The sequence below is a fragment of the Schistocerca piceifrons genome, chromosome 2, assembly GCF_021461385.2.
Source record: "Schistocerca piceifrons isolate TAMUIC-IGC-003096 chromosome 2, iqSchPice1.1, whole genome shotgun sequence".
NCBI classification, from domain to species: Eukaryota; Metazoa; Arthropoda; class Insecta; order Orthoptera; family Acrididae; genus Schistocerca; species Schistocerca piceifrons.
Genome location: NC_060139.1, coordinates 475270645 through 475290815, shown reverse-complemented (window position 1 = coordinate 475290815; position 20171 = coordinate 475270645).

The following is a 20171-nucleotide window of genomic DNA, read 5'->3' as shown; positions in this document are numbered from 1 at the left end:
AAGGCGACAGATTGTTTCAGATGTCGCAACACTCATGTGTGCTTTGGCATTGTTATGCTGAGAGAGAGGGTGCTCTATATGTGGACGAACCTTTCGAAATCTGAACTCGATTACAGCTTGCTAATGCTCACCTTCACAGTTATATTATTCACCGCAATATCATTCATAGCCTTCTAGCAGTTGTAAATATGTAGACAAGAAATGAAGTTGTAGAATATTTTGTTTAAAAAGCCCGAAGAGTTTTCAAATAGAAAGTCGGAGGCACTACTTTTCACCACGCCGTCGTATTGTGTTCCTGTTCCTGTGACGTTTAAGCAGTGTTCGGTGTTACGATACATGAAACTAACCTGTAATTATTTTTGTTATTGTCTTCTACACTTTTGGACCATATCGTCGTCGCCCCGTATATTAACCTATGTTTATGTTCATAATTTTTGAGGCGCTTTCCGCAGTTTCTTCTACACGCGTTCAAAGTGTCTTGATGGATCAACTGTTTATTGCCACGCCATGTCACAAATCACTTTCTCTTGGTAGTAATGTAGGTGTTCAATCGGTCTACACGCGCTACAAATGTATGTGTGTCATTTCTCAAGTACCAGCGCGTTTCCAGAAACACGCACTTTTCGCAATGGAAAGATGTTTGTCAGGTAGCCTACGATTTGACGAGGTTAAATTTCCTAGAAAATGCTATTCCAGAAACACACCGCAAAACTCTTCTTGCCTTTCAATCCTCCTAGCAAGTGGTTAGCACGGAAAGAGATACGTTCTCTTCGGCCTCTGAGCATCGCACTCTATCCCACTTACAGATTTTTATCTTGCTTCAACAATTCAGCAACTGACTACTTTATTAGTGGTGAGGCTCTAGATGAGTAGGAAGACAGGAAGGAAGTGAAACCGAGTTCTCTGAATTATGCTCGCGACTAACAGTTTGTTATCTTCTCTTTTTTTCTAGGACGGTTTTTCGAAAAATCTTATTATTACCTTATATTATACTTCCGGTCAAGTGACTGCTGCACAGCCTCTTGAATGAAGTTCGCGGCACAAAACTCTAGGGAGATGAGGGATCTCTGTGGAAAGCCTTAGGAGTATCCCCTTCGGGCGAACTACTCCATGGGTATCTGTACGCCCTGGCAATAGCTCTGTTACCAGTTGTACAACTCTTGCAAGCAGATCAGTAGTCTTAGGTATCTACAGCTAATGGTGTGTGGTGATAAGTTCCACAAACTGATCCCTCCCCCTAAACCTGTTCCGTTCGCGAATGGCGCTTGAGAAGAAAGAATGCCGGCTAGCCTCTTTATTAACTCTAATTTTTCGTGTTTTCTGGTCGCGGTCATTTTGCGGAACGTATGTGGAAGGAAGACTCTTCCCAGAAAGTGCGCTCTCGAAATGTCGTGTGACGAGGGCCACCCGTCGGGTTTACCGTACGCCGGGTGCAAGTCTTTCGATTTGATGCCACGTCAGCGACTTGCGCGTCGATGGGGATGAAATGATGACGATTAGGACAACGCAACACCCAGTCCCTGAGCGGAGAAAATCTCTGACCCAGCCGGGAATCGAACCCGGGACCTTAGGATTGACATTCTGTCGCGCTGACCACTCAGCTACCGGAGGCGGACGCTCTCGAAATTACAATACTAAACCTTTCCGTGGTGCAAAATGCATCTCTTGTAACATTTGCCGCTGGCGTTTTTAGACAATCTCATTAAAGCTCCCGCGCGGACTAAACTAAATCGTCAGGAAACGCGCTGTTGCCCCACCGATCTTCTGTATCCCTTCTATCAGTCCTACTGGTAAGGGCCTTATATCGATGAAGAACAATCAATAATCGGTCGAACGAGAGCCTTGGAAGCCATTACCTTCGTGGAAATGTTACATTTCCTGAAGACTCTTCTTTTGAGTCTGAGTCTACCTACTGCTTTTCCTGCTATTTCTTTTATGTGGTTATTCCACTTAAGGTCACTCAAGACAGATATTCCTAGATACGGTACTTACTGTTTCCAGCCATTTGTCATCAATCGTATACTTGTAAAGTACTGGATTTTCTTTCCTGTATATGCGATATATGTTACACTTATTTGCGTTCAGGATCAATTGGCAGTCCATGCACTATTCATTAAACTTCTGCAGGGCCTTTTGCAAATCATTACTGTCTTGTGGCGATGCCACTTTCTTATAGACAACTGCACCACCTGCAAAAAGCCTTAGTGAGCGTCCGACACATTCTACTAGACCATCAATATACATTTTAAAGATTAACAATGATATCACACTCCCTTGGGATACCTCCGAAATTACTTTTTCATCCGTAGATTTGTTTCGATTAAGAGCGACGTGCTGAGTTCCGACTGCAAGGAAGTCTTGAATCTAGTCGCAGATCTGGTCCGATACACGGTAAGCTCGTGTTTTTTTCCTTTAACAGCAGTGCGGCACGCTGTCAAATATCTTCCTGGAGTCAAGGAACACGGCATCAGCCTGAGCGCCGTTGTCTGCAGCGTTATGGATCTCGTGGAGGAACAGACCGAGCTGAGCTGGGCTTCGCAGGATCTCTCTTTGTGGAATCCAGATATGTTATAGGAGAGATTTTGGTTCTCCAAAAACATCATAACTCTTGAGCATACAATATGTTTCGTAAGTCTACAACAACTTGACTTCAACGATAGAGGGATAGATTTGTGTGCATCGGTTCTACGCCTAAACGTCTTTATCGCAGTACTCGGTCGATGAGTCAACGCTACATATGAAGGTGGCTAAATTACTTTTAGACGGAGTCTTTTCTTGGTCATTCATATCGATCCGTTTGTGAGAATTCATTTTATGATACCATCCACGATGCTGCAACGTCCTATACAGCAGTTTTGCACGAAGGAACATAAAGTATTCTGTAGTATGAGGAAGTGAACGTTGTATACAATATTTGTTATAGATGGCACCACATTCAGTATCCGATAAGAAAAGAGATAACGTTAGAGAATAATAACTTAGGTGTTTACAGGGGCGTTTAAGATAACCTCTGAATGGAAATCATCGAAAACAAAATCATGTAGTAGTATGCATATTTGGATTCCCTCCTGTGCATAGAAGTGAAGCCGCCAAAGTATTCCGCAATTCCGCAACCTCGTTCTGTGTAACCACAGTGTTCAAGGAATTAAAAATTTTGTCACTATATGAAAATATTTCAAGTGTTCTAGCTCAAAAACTGAAGACCATTGCCTCACATAACACGCACGTTCCCGATGGTCGCTGAGTGCGATGTCCCCTATTCTTATGCAACATACTCGTGCCGCCGGTGTCTGCAGGTTGCATATCTACAAGGCGTACATATGCTCCAGCACCTTAAGCAATGGCGCGAAATGTGTGGCAGCTCGTCTGAGACAGACTGTTACATTTTAGGAGGTAGTTTACTCTTACCAATAGTTTCCTTTTTGCTTAAACAAAAGGCACGAAACATATTTTCACAAGCAGCGCCTTCACAGGTTGAAAGTTTATACCAACACAATGGGCTGGAGCTCGTACGTTCTCTCCCTGAATGAATTCGAGTCTTGCGAACTCCATGGTTGGGAGTAGTTGAATGGAATTGCAGGTTATCTTTTACAGACTAAAATATGATCTTCACCTTCAGCAATGAATTATTAGATATTCTTATAATTGCACAATAAAATAATGTTTTACCCAGTTATAGTTATGGATGGAGTATGGCTCAATTTCATCATAATGGTACGAACAGGAGTGACATGTAGGGGACTCGAGAATAGTCTTCGACAGATTTTCTAAGTAGATTTTCGCGAGAGACAATTTGCTTTATTCAACTGTCTGCCTATTCATGCTTGTCACTATTGTTACTCTCTTAGGTCAATCAAAGAATATTGTGATCGTTCTCGCTGCCTTCCTTTCTGTTCTCATGATCGAAGTTAAGTATAACGTGAGAAGCATGCCCCATCTTGTAGCAGTACTCCACTGTTACCTTATGTCTGTTTTGCATGTATTTTCTCTCGTAGATACACTGCACCATTCCAGTAGTGCTCTAACAAATCGAAATCTCGTAGCTGCTGCAGTTTTGTTTTCTGCTATCGAACTGCGCGTGGAAAGAACGGTTTCGATATGTCACTCTAGGAGCCACAAAACATCTGTTTCTTTCGTGTTGATCATTAGCGATATGCACGAGGGAGGAGGTGACAAGGTGCCTGTCTAATTCGACGATTCGTGACGGACAACACATCTCTCAGTTGGGTTTGTTGGGCGTAGCCGTAACAGCCTCGCACTTACTGAGCAAACCATGGACGAAAGACGCTGCTGTTCCTTGGATCCTCTTTTTCTCTTCTATTAATGCTATCTGGTGAAGTGGGTCCTTTCGTATAAATTTATTAATTTTCCATGTTATAAGGATTCAAAGTATGAAACGAAAGGGTCTACTCCAAAGGCGATAAAAAATAGACGAAATGCAACTATTCTTATTCGCAATAGATTTTCAGTATTTTTACTAATACTTCAAATAAAATTTTCCTCGTTAATAGACTGAAGGAAAATTAGCCTCAGGCTACAGTGATATCGTTGGTTAACGGCACGCTTGGTGGCGAATACCGTGTAGTAGTTACAGTTCACACAATAGAAGCTTTTTCTTAAGTTAATATGATTTAGAATTAAGATACAGTCTCGACTTTTCATAATAAGGTAGCTAACGACCCAAAGCTTATGGCACTCGATGGTTGCGTCACCAAACCACTCGCTTCCAACTTCATTTAAACATCCATAAAGTACTTGTCAGAACTGATTGAAACAGCACAACTGAGAGCTTCGGCGTTTTGCAAAATAAAACAGTGTTAAAATGTTCTATTCCAACTATTATTGGCAAAAAGATACATCTGGTACAATTTGTGTATCGTGTCGATGCCAGAACAAGAAAACGAAAACTATATAGTGTCGCATGTTTTTCAGGTATAACGATTATGGGAGAGAAGAAAGATTCCTATAACATAAGTGTGTTAAAGAGTTCGCTTTTACGTAGTTACAACCGAAAAAAATAGTTTGAGTTGACGTAGTAGAAGTGACATAAACCTGTAAACATTTTGAGTGAAATAACAATAATAACTGTTACGTTGCAGGCCACGGCAGAAACATCATTTGACATTGTTACTATTATGTCCCTCCAGGGCTATTAGGCCAACAGTTCAGCCCTGCGCCTTCATGAAAAGTATGTTACACTGTCAAGTTTCTCAGACAGAGCAGCAGTACTGAAGGATTGATCGTACTAGTGTTTTGTAGTCTTAGAAAACACTTTTTGTATGACAATTATTTAGATTTCTTGAACATAATCTCAGGATGGTATTTGCACTTGCTAGAATTATTTCTGCCAGGTCATTCCACTTCAGGTCGCTCCGCACATAAGAAACTCTGAGGTATTTTACAGTAATTACTGTTTCCAGTGATTTATTGTCACGCTGGAAGGTTTCAGCCACGCACATCAGAAGTTATAAACTGTGTGAACGAGTCAGTACCATGTGTATTATTTCGTGCATTCACACAAACTATTTGTAACATGTGTACAAAATGGGTACCCTGTTCTGCAACTCATGCACGAACTCATTGTGTTTGAGGACACTTTCCGAATACGTCGAATTTGATGATGTTAAACTCCGCTGTTTTTTTTTTTTAATCTTTAGTGTCCCCAGTGTGTGACGCCTGTTTTATGGACATTCTTTTATGGTAGCCCCCTCAAGAAGAAGTATGGAGCCGTTAAACCAGAAGAACCTTAGAGATGATTCGATCTCATAAAAGCCGCTAGAGAAACGAATTGTTTCATTAGATCGGTGACAAGTAGCAACTACCTGTAGACAACAACAACGTTTCTCTGCCGCAAGGAGAGAGATGAACTATCTAACGTCTTCTTGGTACACAACACTGGTCACTATAATTTCAAAGGAAACAGGACCGACCATTTGACGTGATAAATCACATCTGACTAATATTTCTTACAGTGCATGATGTTTTCTTGAAAGACATGTTGATTGTCTGTCGACCAAATTTTTGTGCTTTGACTATTCGCGTATTCACTAAGGTGAAACCACGTCTCATCAGCGAGAAAAACACGGTCCATTTCTGAAATTTCGTCGATATCAACAAATGACCGAAACCTTGTTCCGCACGTAGGGCACTTTCTTAACCGGCGCTTTTAACTCCTGCGCGTAACGTACATGATATTTACAAAATTGTACCTTCTGCATCAGTTTTTGAGTAGTGGCATACGAAATCTGATTGGTCAGGTTGTCTTCTCAACCTTTCTGAAGGCGTATGCAGAATAGCATTTCTCACGTGAGTCAGTTTACCGTCCTTCAAAACGGGCGGTCCCTCAGTTCACTTCTTATTTGCAACTCTTTCGCATTCCTGTAAAATGGTGATGAACGTTGTTAGTGTTGTCGCTGAGGCATCTGCGTATTTCTCATGAGACCTGTCTACAACAGACGCGTACGAACGGCCAGCGATGTACTGTACATGAATGACAACTCGCTGCTTTTGGGAAAACTACATGTTTACCAAGAAATGAACTCCAAAATAATACAAACGTCATGTGGCCTGCTCCCGTTACACTGGGGTCTTTCTTTGTTGTCAGTTAACCTGTCGTGCTACTCTGCGGTGGCTGATTAAAATAATGCAGTGCAACTGCTATTTACAGACTCATTTATTTTCATGTGCGGGGCTTTTCAGTAGCACAGCATAATGGTGAAACATTTCGGAACAAGATTTTAAATGGTAAGATGTGTCCAGGGCGAGATGTGACCTGACCAGAATCTTTTGATTATGAACTGCAGATTAAAGCTGAAAAAAATTACAAAGAGGTAAGAAAGTGAGGAGACGAGATGTGGATAAATTTGAAGAACCACAGAGTGTTGGGAGTTTCAGAAGGACGATTAGACAACGTTAGACTGAAACGGGATAAACGAATACAGTGGAAGACTGCTGCGGAGGCATAACTTAAATATAAAGTCATAGCTTATTAGAAATCCTTTCATAACATGGATTTTGAATACAGTTGATGACAAAACATGAAAATGCAGCAAGTGAAGTAGACGAAAGGAAATCAGACGTCTACGAAAACAAAGTTGGCAATGTGCAAAAAAATGTTCAAATGGCTCTGAGCACTATGGGACTTAACTTCTGAGATCATCAGTCCCCTAGAACTTAGAACTACTTAAACCTAACTAAGTACATCACACACATCCATGCCCGAGGCAGGATTCGAACCTGCGACCGTAGTTGTCGCGCGGTTCCAGACTGAAGCGCCTAGAACCGCTCGGCCATTCTGGCCGGCGCAATGTGCAAAATGGCTGAACAGGAATGGCTAGATGACAAATTCAAGCAGAGAATGAAAATACCGCTTCAGTTGTAAATTACTTTATTTTCACACGACCGGTTTCGGACTGTTATAAGGCCATCCTCAGGTGCCGTAGCTGTGCTGTGGTCCCCGGGCGCCGCGGGTACCAGGCGCGGTGTGATGCCTATAAGCGCAGAACACTGAACAACACGACTGATGGCCACGAAGTAGAAGAAGTTACGGAATGCTGACACCTAGGCAGCAAAATAACCAATTATGGACAGAGCAAGGAGGACATCAAAAGCAGACTTGCAATGGCAGAAAGGGCATTCCTGGCCAAGAGAAGTTTACTAGTATCGAACATAGGTCTTAATTTGAGGAAGGAAATTCTGAGAATGTACGTTAGGAGCACAGCAATGTGTGGTTGTGAAACATGGAGTGTGGGAAGACAGTAGAGAATCGAAGCATTTGAGGTGTGGTGCCACAGACGAATGTTGAAAATTAGGCGGACAGATAAGGTAAGGAATGAGGAGGAACTGAGCAGATCCGAGAGGAAAGGAATATGTGGAAAACACAAACGAGGAGAAGGGACAGGATGATAGGACATCTGTCAAAAAATCGGAGAATAACTTCCATGGTAGTAAAGGGAGCTGTAGAGGGCAAAAACTGTAGAGGAAGGCAGAGATTGGAATACATGCAGCAAATAATTGAGGATGTGGGTGTCAAGTGATATTGGGAGATGAAGAAGAGGTTGGCACAGGAAAGGAATTCGTTGCTTGTTGCATCAAACCAGTCAGAAGACTGATGGCTAAAAAAAAAAAAAGTACTAATAGGAGCAGGGATACAGACAAAAGGTAACGTTTTACAGCCTATGCCACACAGGCTACCGTGTAGATACGCGTGTTGTGGGGAAATGGTATCGCCAGCCTTATCGACTTGCATTACAGGGCAGCCTACACGTCAGGGGGCTAGGATAGCTTTCCATCCCTTGACATGTAGATGTAGGCTGTCCTGTACAACAGGGAGTTTGTGGTAGTAGTACTAACGTGCTTGATCGATTTCTTTTCCAGTAGAGAGGAGGCGGGGGGGGGGGGGGGGGGGCAGGAGAAGCTATACACAGAAAGAATGGGGCAGGATGAGGCAGGGAGATGTGGGGGAGGAAGAAGTGGACACGGAGAGGAAGGAGGAGTTATGTGAAATGTATGTGTGGAACGCTTACACGAGTGAAACCGTGGTGAAAAAGCTGGTACATGTAACAGAACTTCAAAAGCGAAGCACTCCTTAATTTCTATCATGATATTAACTTTGTATGAAATTAGAGGCTTACAGTAAAAACAGATAAAGAGTGTTATTTATCTATATAGCACTATTACTCTCTGGTAGGTCACGTTAACTCTCGTGGAATACTCGTTACTAAGTATCGAATATATTCGGTTTTTAACTGCCCCCAGTGGTGCGTAAGGTTGTACTTTTGCCTCTAGCCACGCTAGTGGAGTGCCGGATCTGTCCGTGAGGAAGCGCCTGCCTGCCTGTCGAGTTGGCCGGAGCGGAGTGGAGCAGAGCAGAGCCGGCCGCGTCCTTGCCGTCGCTGTCGCCCCGCCGTGCTGAGCTGCTCTTCCCTCTTCTCTCCCCTCCTCTCTCCTCTCCCGACCACTCTTGGGTGTGGCCGCCGCCTCAGCCGCAGCCTGGCCGCGTCGTCTGGCAGATCCGGGTGGCGCGCGGCCTCCACCGCCACGCCTCAGGCCGGCCAATCCGTAGCCGCTGTCGATGCTCCGGCTTGAATGCTCTCTCTCACATTCGTCTGCACAATCCACGAACAGCAAATTTTTTGAGAGAGAAAACCATAACGACTCCCTCATAACCGTTGTAGAGGCACGTATAGCAATTGGTACTATGTGACCAGAGCCGTATGTGCAATTACACACAGCGTCCTACAGCTTACTTAATCAGGATTGGGGATTTATTGAGTCTTCAAGAAAACCTAGACTAATGAGATCAGAGATCATGTGGGTTAGAAGTCTGAAACATTAATGCCGTGACCGGTAGCCGACATCTTTAGTACCCACATAAACTGATGGAATGGACCGAAACATTTTGACTATCTCCATCACAGCACGTTGGGCAACAGTAATTATTCATGGTGACAAGGATTCAGCAAGTCCTTGATAGGATTATGCAGGTATGTAGTACCAAACGTCTACACATAAACCGTGATATTTCGCTAATTATAGGAAGATACTGTATGGGCTCAGAGCTGACCTGCTATAGTGTCACTGATGTGCTCCACTGGGATCCGATTACGTGAATTTCGTGGTGGAGATATCAATGTGAGTTCACTATCAAGCTCCTGAAACTTTGTAGCACTATTCCGACGCTTTTACATGGGTAGTTTCCTTGATGGAAAGTGCCATTGCCGTCGGGGAAGACACCGAGCACGAACGGATGCGTATGGTCCTCAATAATGTTCACGTAGTCCACAGTCTCAAGTTCCCTTCGAATACTACCACGAGTCTCATGGAAGCCCGTGAGTGGGTCCCTCATAGCGTAATACGAGCCTGCGTTCGTAGCGTGGTGCATGTTTTGAGCAACGGTTCACCTCGATGACCGTGTAACCGAACAGGACCATCAATAAACTGTTCTACCCAATCTGACGAACGTTCCCATCGATCGACGGTTCATCGTCGATGATCCTGTGTCGTGTGAAATCTTAATTGACGATGTTTTCGGGTCAACGTGGGAACACGTAGGAGTCTTATGCTGAGTCTCACGTTCAAGAATTTAACCTGAACGGTGTATTCCAGAACACTTTATAACACTAACCTGTCGTTAATATGTCACTCTTCCCTATCCACCTAACCTGCTATTCTTGCCCTGCGAAAAGCCAGCTATAACGCTAACTTGCCATGGAACAAGCTAATGTTACCCACTGTGAGGATCTTAAATTTTGACCGCGAGTGTGTCTAATGGATAAAGGTATCGGAATATAATTTTGAATATGGTGAACTTAACAGAAAAACTAAACAGACTTTAACCTTGGGAGTTAATGAAAGCGATCAAATTCGTATGTGAAAGAAAAAAAAAATGAACGGTCGCCAGCCCAGTTGGGCACATTAATTTGGAAATATGCGTTTGAGAAAATTGGATAATGCATATTAAAGTTACTTTCATTAATATATCCCTTTGAATAGCGCACAGGATACAAACGGACGTAGGTTACTCTGAGTTATGTGTAGCAGAAGTTATCAATAACGCACTCCAGTAATTATGGAAAGCAATTTGCACTAAACTCATACTAACAACAGCTACACCCAAGATCTTTACTTAAACCAATACTGAAATGTTACTGCATGAAGTGCCTAACTAAATTTGGACATGAGCGACTTCTATCTTAACTGACATGTAAAGGCACAAATAAAGATAATTAATATTACACTGTTTAATACTCTTCTTTACACCTATATATAATTTCCTTAGCTGCAGAAATAGTTCAATTATCTTTCTAATATCTGAAGAATATGATGGGGATCCATAAACTAGTATAATGTCACTAGTCAAGCTCTATGATTATTTCAGTAGAAAAGACTAATTCAAACAAAGCTACTCCTTAACTTCACTTGGATTAGTTTATATTTTTCTTTGCAAGGCAGAAAATTCAACACTTAATTAACCTAAAAATAAGGAATGATTCACGATAGTAACCAAGACTGCATTATGTTTAAAATGAGCTTAACTTATTTACCTTTTTTTATCACCTGTGAAGCAGGTATTTTAGAGAATAACATTTACACTATCTGGCACTGTATTCTTGCAATACTATACTTTGTAATAAACTCGGAGTACCTTAGCAAAATCTTATCTGCCTTCACTGTTGTGATTTTAGCTTTGACTTTTGCTACTCCTTTCACATTTGACAAACAAGTAGAAACCACTCTGAAAATACTTGAAAGCAAGCATAGTTAATTTTAAACAGGATACGCCGTTTTAGTAACACTTAGGAGAGGACCCTGCATAGGTTCGTGACCAGAATAGAAGATATGGTTCCGAACACAGATTTACAGCATTTTGGTCATTATTAAAGTCACTCACACAAATTTACTGGTCCATGCCCATATACATATCTGGATGTATGAAGTTAGCGACGCAGAGACATAGTTTTGGTGGCAAACGACATGGCGGCTAACTGTACTCACGGCTCTTGATATTCGAATGATCTATAAAATCTTTTCTCGGCGTCGGATTTTGAACATATTTGCCGAGAACACCAAACAATAGCGAGATCCACATCCGAGACAAAAATCATTTGCAAAGCGGTTTCCAATTGCCTCTCTTGGCACCGTCGAAGTGTACCGTGCTACGGCTAGCCACTTATTAAATAAACAGCGTACCGTTCACACCAAGGAACCGCCCAGTTCGACCCCCAAAACCACCTTTTACATCGCCCCATGCCACTTCCGTTGTGGAGGGACTTCTACGCCTCTTACATTTTACAATACAAGTGCCCTAAGCATGAACGAGCTTCCAAAAACATTGTCTTTCTTGTAAACATACACATATTATAAAAATTCATTATTTTAACATATTACAAAACTCTAAATTTCCTGTCACAAATCAATGACCTTAACTATCACAGAATACACACTCCAAAATCGCAGCTACACGGTTGCATAATATAAACCTACTTCTAATCGATGTAACTGTTACAATTTGTGCCTTCACCAGCATTGTACTTTGCCATCAGATCTATCACAGATCGGCTTCTATCCAATACGTTCTGTAATAAGATAACGTCTAGTTTCACCTACGCTTACTTGCACTGTCCATTAACCACGTTCGTCAGATGCTCACGACAATGCCTTGCTAACAGCCAGCCAGTTTCGCCGTTTCAGAGATCCTAGTTTCCAGGCGCCGGGGCTTAACAACCTGGCCTCGCTCACAATCGCTTATATCAGTGAATCTCCCATACCGTCGTTAGAATGATTTGGTGTCCGCCTCTGCTTACTTTACACACTCTCTTTAGGGTGTCACGTACCACCATCCGTAAATTAAATCTCTCGTTGCGCAGTACTAAATATCCGTGACCGATCACCAATATATCGATTAATATTCACTGTTTCGTGGATGCTACTTTCTAAGAATTAGCTTAATCATGCGCTAGAGACATTTGTAGCGACTTATTCGTGCGTTTTGATTACTTACACCTCCAACCATCTACGAATCGGGAACACATGTTAGATCACACAACTCGAGGATGCTCACTTCAGTTGCCACGCAAGTAGGAGTAGTTTCGTTCACAGATGACAACTGTATCCTTTATGTCTGTTCACGATACCTAAAATGAATATGCATGGAAGGAACTGCAACTGTTATACTTGATAGGAAAATCTGTGTTCCACAGATAGTCAAATATAAAGAAGAGGTGTTTAGGAAGGAGAATAAGTGGCCTTGGTCAGTTGTGAAAGAGCTCTGAAACGTTGCCGATAATGTGAAAGAGTGATGGTCAAATATACAGCCTTACGAACATTAGAAATTTGTATGTTTATAAGAGAACCACCAACATTTCGTGCAAACAAGTTTTCGTTTAACACTCTCTTCATCTGCAGGACAAACACAGCCGAAGTATTCCCTGATTTGAGTAACAGTCACAACAGTCTTGTTTATACAAATCATTTCATTTAATAGTTTGAGATGGCAGAGTATTCAATCGTTACCAGTTCAGCTACACTAACTATAAAACTTAGGATCTGTTTGAATATGGAATAAGTGCAAATTCCAGTTTAGTATTAAGTTGACGTAACGTATAATTTACAAAGTGAAACAAACCTATCCTTGCTATGAACTAACTCTTAACTGATCAACTAAGAAGCCTCTCATGTCAAACGAAGTAATGGTAGCGTATGAGTCGAAGAGTGTATATTTCCTGTAAAGTGATTGAGGAACATCAAAATAGTTATTAAAGAAACGGAAGGAAAGGTGGTGAAAGGGAAGAGGCGAAAAAGGCTAATGCCCTAGGCAAAGAAGTTTTCCTTTGTATCAACTTATCTTTAAAATAACTTTTAAAATAATTTACATATTACAGTTAGTTATAAAATTACATAACCATCGTTTCAGGTCACAGAAATTAAACTTTAATTCATCCATAATATTGTACTGTAATCACAGACGTGTATGGGGTAGGCGCTGTGTGCAAACTTCTCTCTCCCGTTGCCACGTCACGATCTGTTGGTGTGGATCACGCTTCCTCAAATACTTTCGTAAACACGCCGACTAACGCCCTTTTCTTCACGCTTGATACTCCCCACATCTGCTGAATGCAACGAGTAACATATGACATCCCTATGTATTTTGAACAACTATTGTGCTGAAACTCACTTTGCACATTTTATAAATCGTTCGGTATAATTCGAGGACCTTAAAAATATTCAAGAAGTCATTCGAATGATAATGGTGGTGATTAACAATTTCTTTAATTGATTGGTTCACTGAAATTTCTTATATTAACGTATTCTCTTCAACGAATTAGAAACTGATTGGGAATAGGTCTTCCTAGACTTGACTTTTCTTGGAGGCGTTCATAAGATTCATGCCGCAGGGAGTATAGGTATTCTCAGCAAGTAGATGGGAACATCATTCCCAAAGGTCTTTTCATACTAGAAGAACAACAGCCTAGACAACAAAGGAAATCCTATGCAGCCTCATCAGTAGGCTCACTTACGGGTTAGACCTGAAACAATGTCTCCTTACGCAAGGACATTGTTCTAAGCATATTGAGTCCAGCGAACACTCCTAAAGCACAAAAACTGATCATAAATCCGTACTACCTACTTAATTATCCTGCCCTTTATGCTTGGAAAGGAAAATGCAAGTACGAGAACTTAGGCCAAAGCTTTATCTTATTAAGTAAACAAGTGTTCTCACCTTATAGAGAGAGACATCCGTGATCATGCGCAGACTTATATTCAAAGAGAGCATGGAGTGAAAAAAATAAGGCTTCGGAACAGAATTCCTGTGCGTGCGCGTGCGTGCGTGCTCAATTGTGTTCTCTTCTCCCGAGTCTCAATTACCATCGTTTGCTATCTGTCCAGCCTTCTTCGTGAAGACCCAGGAATTCATAGCATCTTCGACATCTTGAATACTTGTTTTAGATGGTCTTCCACGTTTTCTTCACTCAGCTGATGTTCATTCATACATTATTTTCGGCCATCCGTTATAATCCATTCGATGCAGTTGCCCATAGCAAATTAATAGTTTCTATCTACGATATCAAGAATACCGTCTATTTCTCTTGTAATTTCCCATATTGTTTCACCCTTGATGTGTTCCATTTGAAACTGCGACAACTTCTTCCCGAAATTCCACCTCAAGAGTTGTCAATTTATTTTTCTCCTTCACAGTTAGCCCCAGTTTTCAGTGCCGTATGTGATGACATTCTCTACAGTTATTTTGTATGGAGGGCCTTCGTTTTCTTTGCAGTTTTGTCACTCCATAGCAAGGAGTTAAGTTGGCCAATTACTCATTTTCCTTCCCCAATTTTATTTGCAATGTTTTGTGTGTTGCTTCCATTTGTTCCAAAAATTACGCCCAAGTATTTAAAAGAAAGGACTTTTTAATTTTCCTGAAACGTACAACGAAGTCTTCTCTTTTATCATCACCCACAACCATGCATTCATTCTTTTTCTTGTTTATTGTCGGACCCCATTTTAGGTATTCTCTGTTCAGTTTCTTAAACGTCTAACAGGAGTTGTCGTTGTCTCCCGCTATCAGGAACTGGCCATCGGCGAAGAGTAAAGGACAGAGTATTGCTTGTCCTGCAGGGATTCTCATTCCAATACAATTCCTCTTCCGGTTTTGCAAGCCTATTTCTGAGTATATCTCAGGTCGCTGCTAATGGGCAACCTTGTGATGGGTCCTTAATAACGGATAATTCCTGGAAAATTTTGCCGCAGCTTATCTACTGCCACCCAAAAGTAACGTAGGTGCACTGTACTCATGCCATTTTTAGATCAAAAAATGTTGTCTGAAACGCCTGTCCCTGTTCTAGCGTCTGTGAAATATTATAGAAGATAAACACAAGAGAGGCACTCTGCGTGGCAGTGCACAGCAATGAAATCAAAATCTGCGCCCGAGTAACGTTCAAAATGTTTCTCTCCACCCAGTGCGTTACACAAGCCAGTATCCTCCTTGGCAAGCCGTCCTCAGGGTGGAAGAGACGTCTCTGCTGTAGCCTGTGCCATCCCCTGTCGTATTTCTGCTTGATACTGGACGCAAACATGACTGACCTAACACACTGTTGAAACCACCGAGCTGCGTGAATTATACCTGTGTTGGTACCTGGCCGCTTCAGCACTCTTCTGCGGCCATGATCAGGTGTCAGACAAACCGTACACCTGTCGCTGAAGAGACCCCGACGCCACTGATCCTCGTTCCATCCCAGTCGTTCCTTCTAACGCTTTCATGGTGCACCTCTTTGCTGTGAGCTTTGTACTGCGGTTCGTGAGGGACTGTGAGAAGCCAAGAAGCCAAACTGATCGCGTGCAGTCGGCTGCCTACCGCCTGGGTATACAAAGCCCTCGCGCAGTTCTGTTGCGTTGTCCTCAGGGTATCAACGAATCAGTGTGTAGGTGTTAAACTCTGGCGACCCCTACGCAGCAGATCTTCAACGTTTTGCGTCTCGCGACAGCGGCTGAACGTTCGAATGACTTCACTGTGGTGTACACCAGTGCGGTGGCAACTCAATGCGTTGGCAGCCCATCTTGTTAACAATGAGGGCTTGATCTACGCTGAACCATGGTGACAAATGTGTGTTCGAAATTTTGCAGAAACAACGCGCTCTGCTCAAAGCACTGAAAATGAACATCTACCTTTATCGCGATTACCCAGGCTGCTATTCGTATCGACTTTATGTGGTCAACAGTCAGAAGGGATTTCTGATCATAACTCTATGACAGTAATAAGAATGGTTCAAAATATTTTTTGAGGTGTTCTTGTAACATCGTTTTCACTGCATGTACACTGATTGGGAAACGGGCAATACAATAATGATGATGATTAGCGATGTTCTGTGGTATAATAGTTCGAATAAATGGTAGAAACATTTTCTATTTGACTGATACTCTTCAGAAAATTGAAACACAGATTATTCGTCACTGTGCGACTACTACTGATGTCCCAAACGTTCTTTGGAAGTTTATGAGATGAGAATAATTATTTCAGCTATAGTACTATATGAAATTAAATTTTGTTCACTGCACATGCGATAACGGACAACTGAACTACATTTGGTGACATGATGTTCGTCCTACTTCAGAGTAATGCTGATTTACAGCACTCCGAGCATCCTGTTAATCAAGCACGTGATTCATCCCACGCCTCGCTCAGCGGCCACTCTCAATCCACACAGTCAGATGTGTGACACGATCGTGAAACAGCCTGGAAAAGGTTGCACGACTGTTTCGCAAGGCGTGTCCTTACGTGATGAGATGAGGTTGTCTCATTACTGAATGACACGACACGGGCATTTAATCTCTCTCACATCGTACTGCACATTGCTTTGACAATACAGTATCACTCAATCTTTTGAGTAATACTTTCACGTTGTAACGAAACTGTATTGTGTTTCCACTTTCCGCACGACTTTCGAGATGCATCTACTCTCCGGTTACGAATTTTGCGACTTCATTGGGAATCTGGGGCGGCGTCATGGTCACAATATTCGCAAAACTTATTTGGACGACTATCGTCACACACACACACACACACACACACACACACACACACACACACACACACACACAGGTGCGCGCGCGCCCCTTTTATGTGATGGATATGAAATAAATTCAAAGTAATAGATAATAAATGCGTTTCATGTGGGATATCTACCACCGAGGAAATTGTAAGAATGAACTCTGCTCCATTCAGAACTATGAGAGATTTTCCCTTGCTTGTCTTATTCTCGCCTAAAATCGAAGGCAAGTCCTGATGTCAGTATAAAACATAAGTGAACTGCATTGCACCGACAAAGACACGTCATGACGCTAAGCAGTGAGTCTTACTGCCGGAAGCAATGACTGTTTGCATTCGGCAAATATGGCCTGATCGTTAATAATCGCTCAAAGCTGGAAGACTCGAAGACCTTGAGGGCTACAACTCTTTGCTGGCACGTGTTTGCGGAACATCTCGGTGAAAAACAAAATGGAAAATGGTTCAAATGGCTGTGAGCACTATGGGACTTAACATCTATGGTCATCAGTCCCCTAGAACTTAGAACTACTTAAACCTAACTAACCTAAGGACATCACACAACATCCAGTCATCAGGAGGCAGAGAAAATCCCTGACCCCGCCGGGAATCGAACCCGGGAACCCGGGCGCAGGAAGCGAGAACGCTACCGCACGACCACGAGCTGCGGACAACAAAATGGAATGCTTTCATAGGAAAGGTGGGTGGGAGGAAGGCGAATCAGACTCTGCGTTTAGTTGACAGAACAATTAAAAAATATAACAGCTGTACTGAAGAGACTGCTTACACTACGTTTGTATCTTCTCTTCTTTAATATTACTGTGCCTTACCGCCTAGGACTGACGGAGGATATCGAAAACGAGAGACGGGCAGTTTGTTTTGTATTATCGCGAAATAGGGGAGGAGACGGTCACAGTACGATACGCGAGTCGGTTTGCCAATCACTAAAAGAAGTTTTTCGTTGCGACGAGATCTTTCCACGAAATTTCAATTACCAAATTTCTCCTCTGAATACTAAAGTATTTTGTTGGCGTCCACATACACACGAAGAAATGATCACTGTACTGCAATAAGAGAAATCAGAGCTCACACAGATAAATCTATATGTTTTTCCCGCGTGTTGTTCTAGAGTGTAAATAGCATTAAGGTTGTTCGATGGATCTTCTATCAAACACGTGTCAGTTGCAGAGTAATCGTGTAGGTGTTGAAGTAGTGCGGCATCACTCTCTTGGAATACGGTCCGTCACTGCTGGGTTGGTAAGTCGCAATGGTGGTACGGCTCGCGAATTCTGCTGTGCAGTCGACAGAGGGCCGTCGGACTCAGTAAACACGAGAGCCGAGCAGTTGTGAGGTGCTGCGAAGTATACGCCTCTAACAACGTATGCGTCCCCCTCGGTAGCTGCGCGGTCAGCGACGCGGATTGTTAAGCGCACGGGCCCGGGGATATATTGCTCTTGGTGACAGGGTGTTTTGATGTCCTTACGTTCGCATCGTCATAAGTGATATTCCACTACTGAGATGGCTGAATGGGCACGGCCTGAAAGCCAATAAATTAAAGGAAAAAACAAACGGCAGGTCGAGAGCTTTTTCTAATGGAGACACACTCCTATATGCGGCTTGTTTGAAACTACCGCTGCGGCTGCTTGTTAGAGAATTAAATCGTGCTTGTGTTTCCATTACGAACTACCGATTTCCCCAGCTGTCATGTTCACAATAGCCGATATTGTTCTACTGAGACAATGTCGACTTCCACAGATCAGCCTAAAATGACTTACCTGCGCCAGACCTTTTCACCTATTTGCTCATTGGAGCTATGTCGCGCTCAAGTGTCGGCAGTGAGCAACCGGCCGGCTGGCGGCAAGTAATGGAAGGGGAAGACGCGGGGAGGTGTGGGGAGGGGCAAAAAAATGGTTCAAATGGCTCTGAGCACTATGGGACTTAACTACTGACGTCATCAGTCCCCTAGAATTTAGAACTACGTAAACGTAACCAACTTAAGGACATCACACATATCCATGCCCGAGGCAGGATTCGAACCTGCGACCGTAGCGGTCGCGCGGTTCCAGACTGTAGCGCCTAGAACCGCTCGGCCACACCGGCCGGTGGGAGGGGCAAAGGAATCTGAGCAAGGCAGCTCGGGAAGAGGAATTTTTGGCAATGTGTCTTTGCTACGGCCGCTAATAGTTCTACGAAGACGTATCGCTTCGCGGTGACTAAGCCTTTCGTGGCAGATTCATTTCCTAATACTGTTGTACTGATGAGAAATGGCAATAAAATGGAACTTACATTTCTTTTAACTGACGTGGCAAACAACGTGCGGCATCAAACTACGAAAAATGTCATTTGTTACGATGGATCGGCCTTATGATGAATGTCGTTTTCCGACGAAAATTAAATTGTTATCAATATGTATTTCGTGACCATTTTATTCATATACTAAACGTAGAAAACTGCACTTTTAATTTTTGTTTTCACTAAAGCATCAGTGTGTCGTACAACTTTCTGAGCACCGCAAATTCGCAGATACGCTTTAAATTAACGTCTGGCAGGGAGCTAGCTCCTCTTGTTGGGTTCGTTCCCTCCTCTGCGGAAAATTGTTGTTCGGACAAAAATTTAGGACGAAACATCTACATAATGAAAACTGGTTATGTTGTAAACATTTAAGTTGAAGAAAATTTTCATACTAGTCTATGAGACTTGTTTTATTATGAAACTTATTATTCAACTGCCTGTCACACAGCATGTGTAAGTTCTAACTGCAGCTTGGCATCCTACGCTGAAATACTATAAATTGATTCTGGTGTGTCCGATCTTCGTCTTGAAGTTTCTATTCTGGCCATAATGCTGCGTTTCATAGGTTTTATAAGAGCTACTCTCCACTTTAAGCATTCCACCATTAAGCATATACGCTTGCGTTTGAAACCAGGGGGAACTTAAGACATCGTCACTCCTCTGAAGAGAGCGTATAGTTTTAAGTTGCCCTGCGTTTTATAATCACGTCTGACAGCCACATTTTACCGCGACCGCTCGCTACCAGGGCGGCGAGCTGCGGTGAGTGCTGGTGCTCACCTAGCCGCCGCCTTCTGAACAGCCCCGGTCTGCACAGCTACTTTTTCTTGTGCCTTTGTCC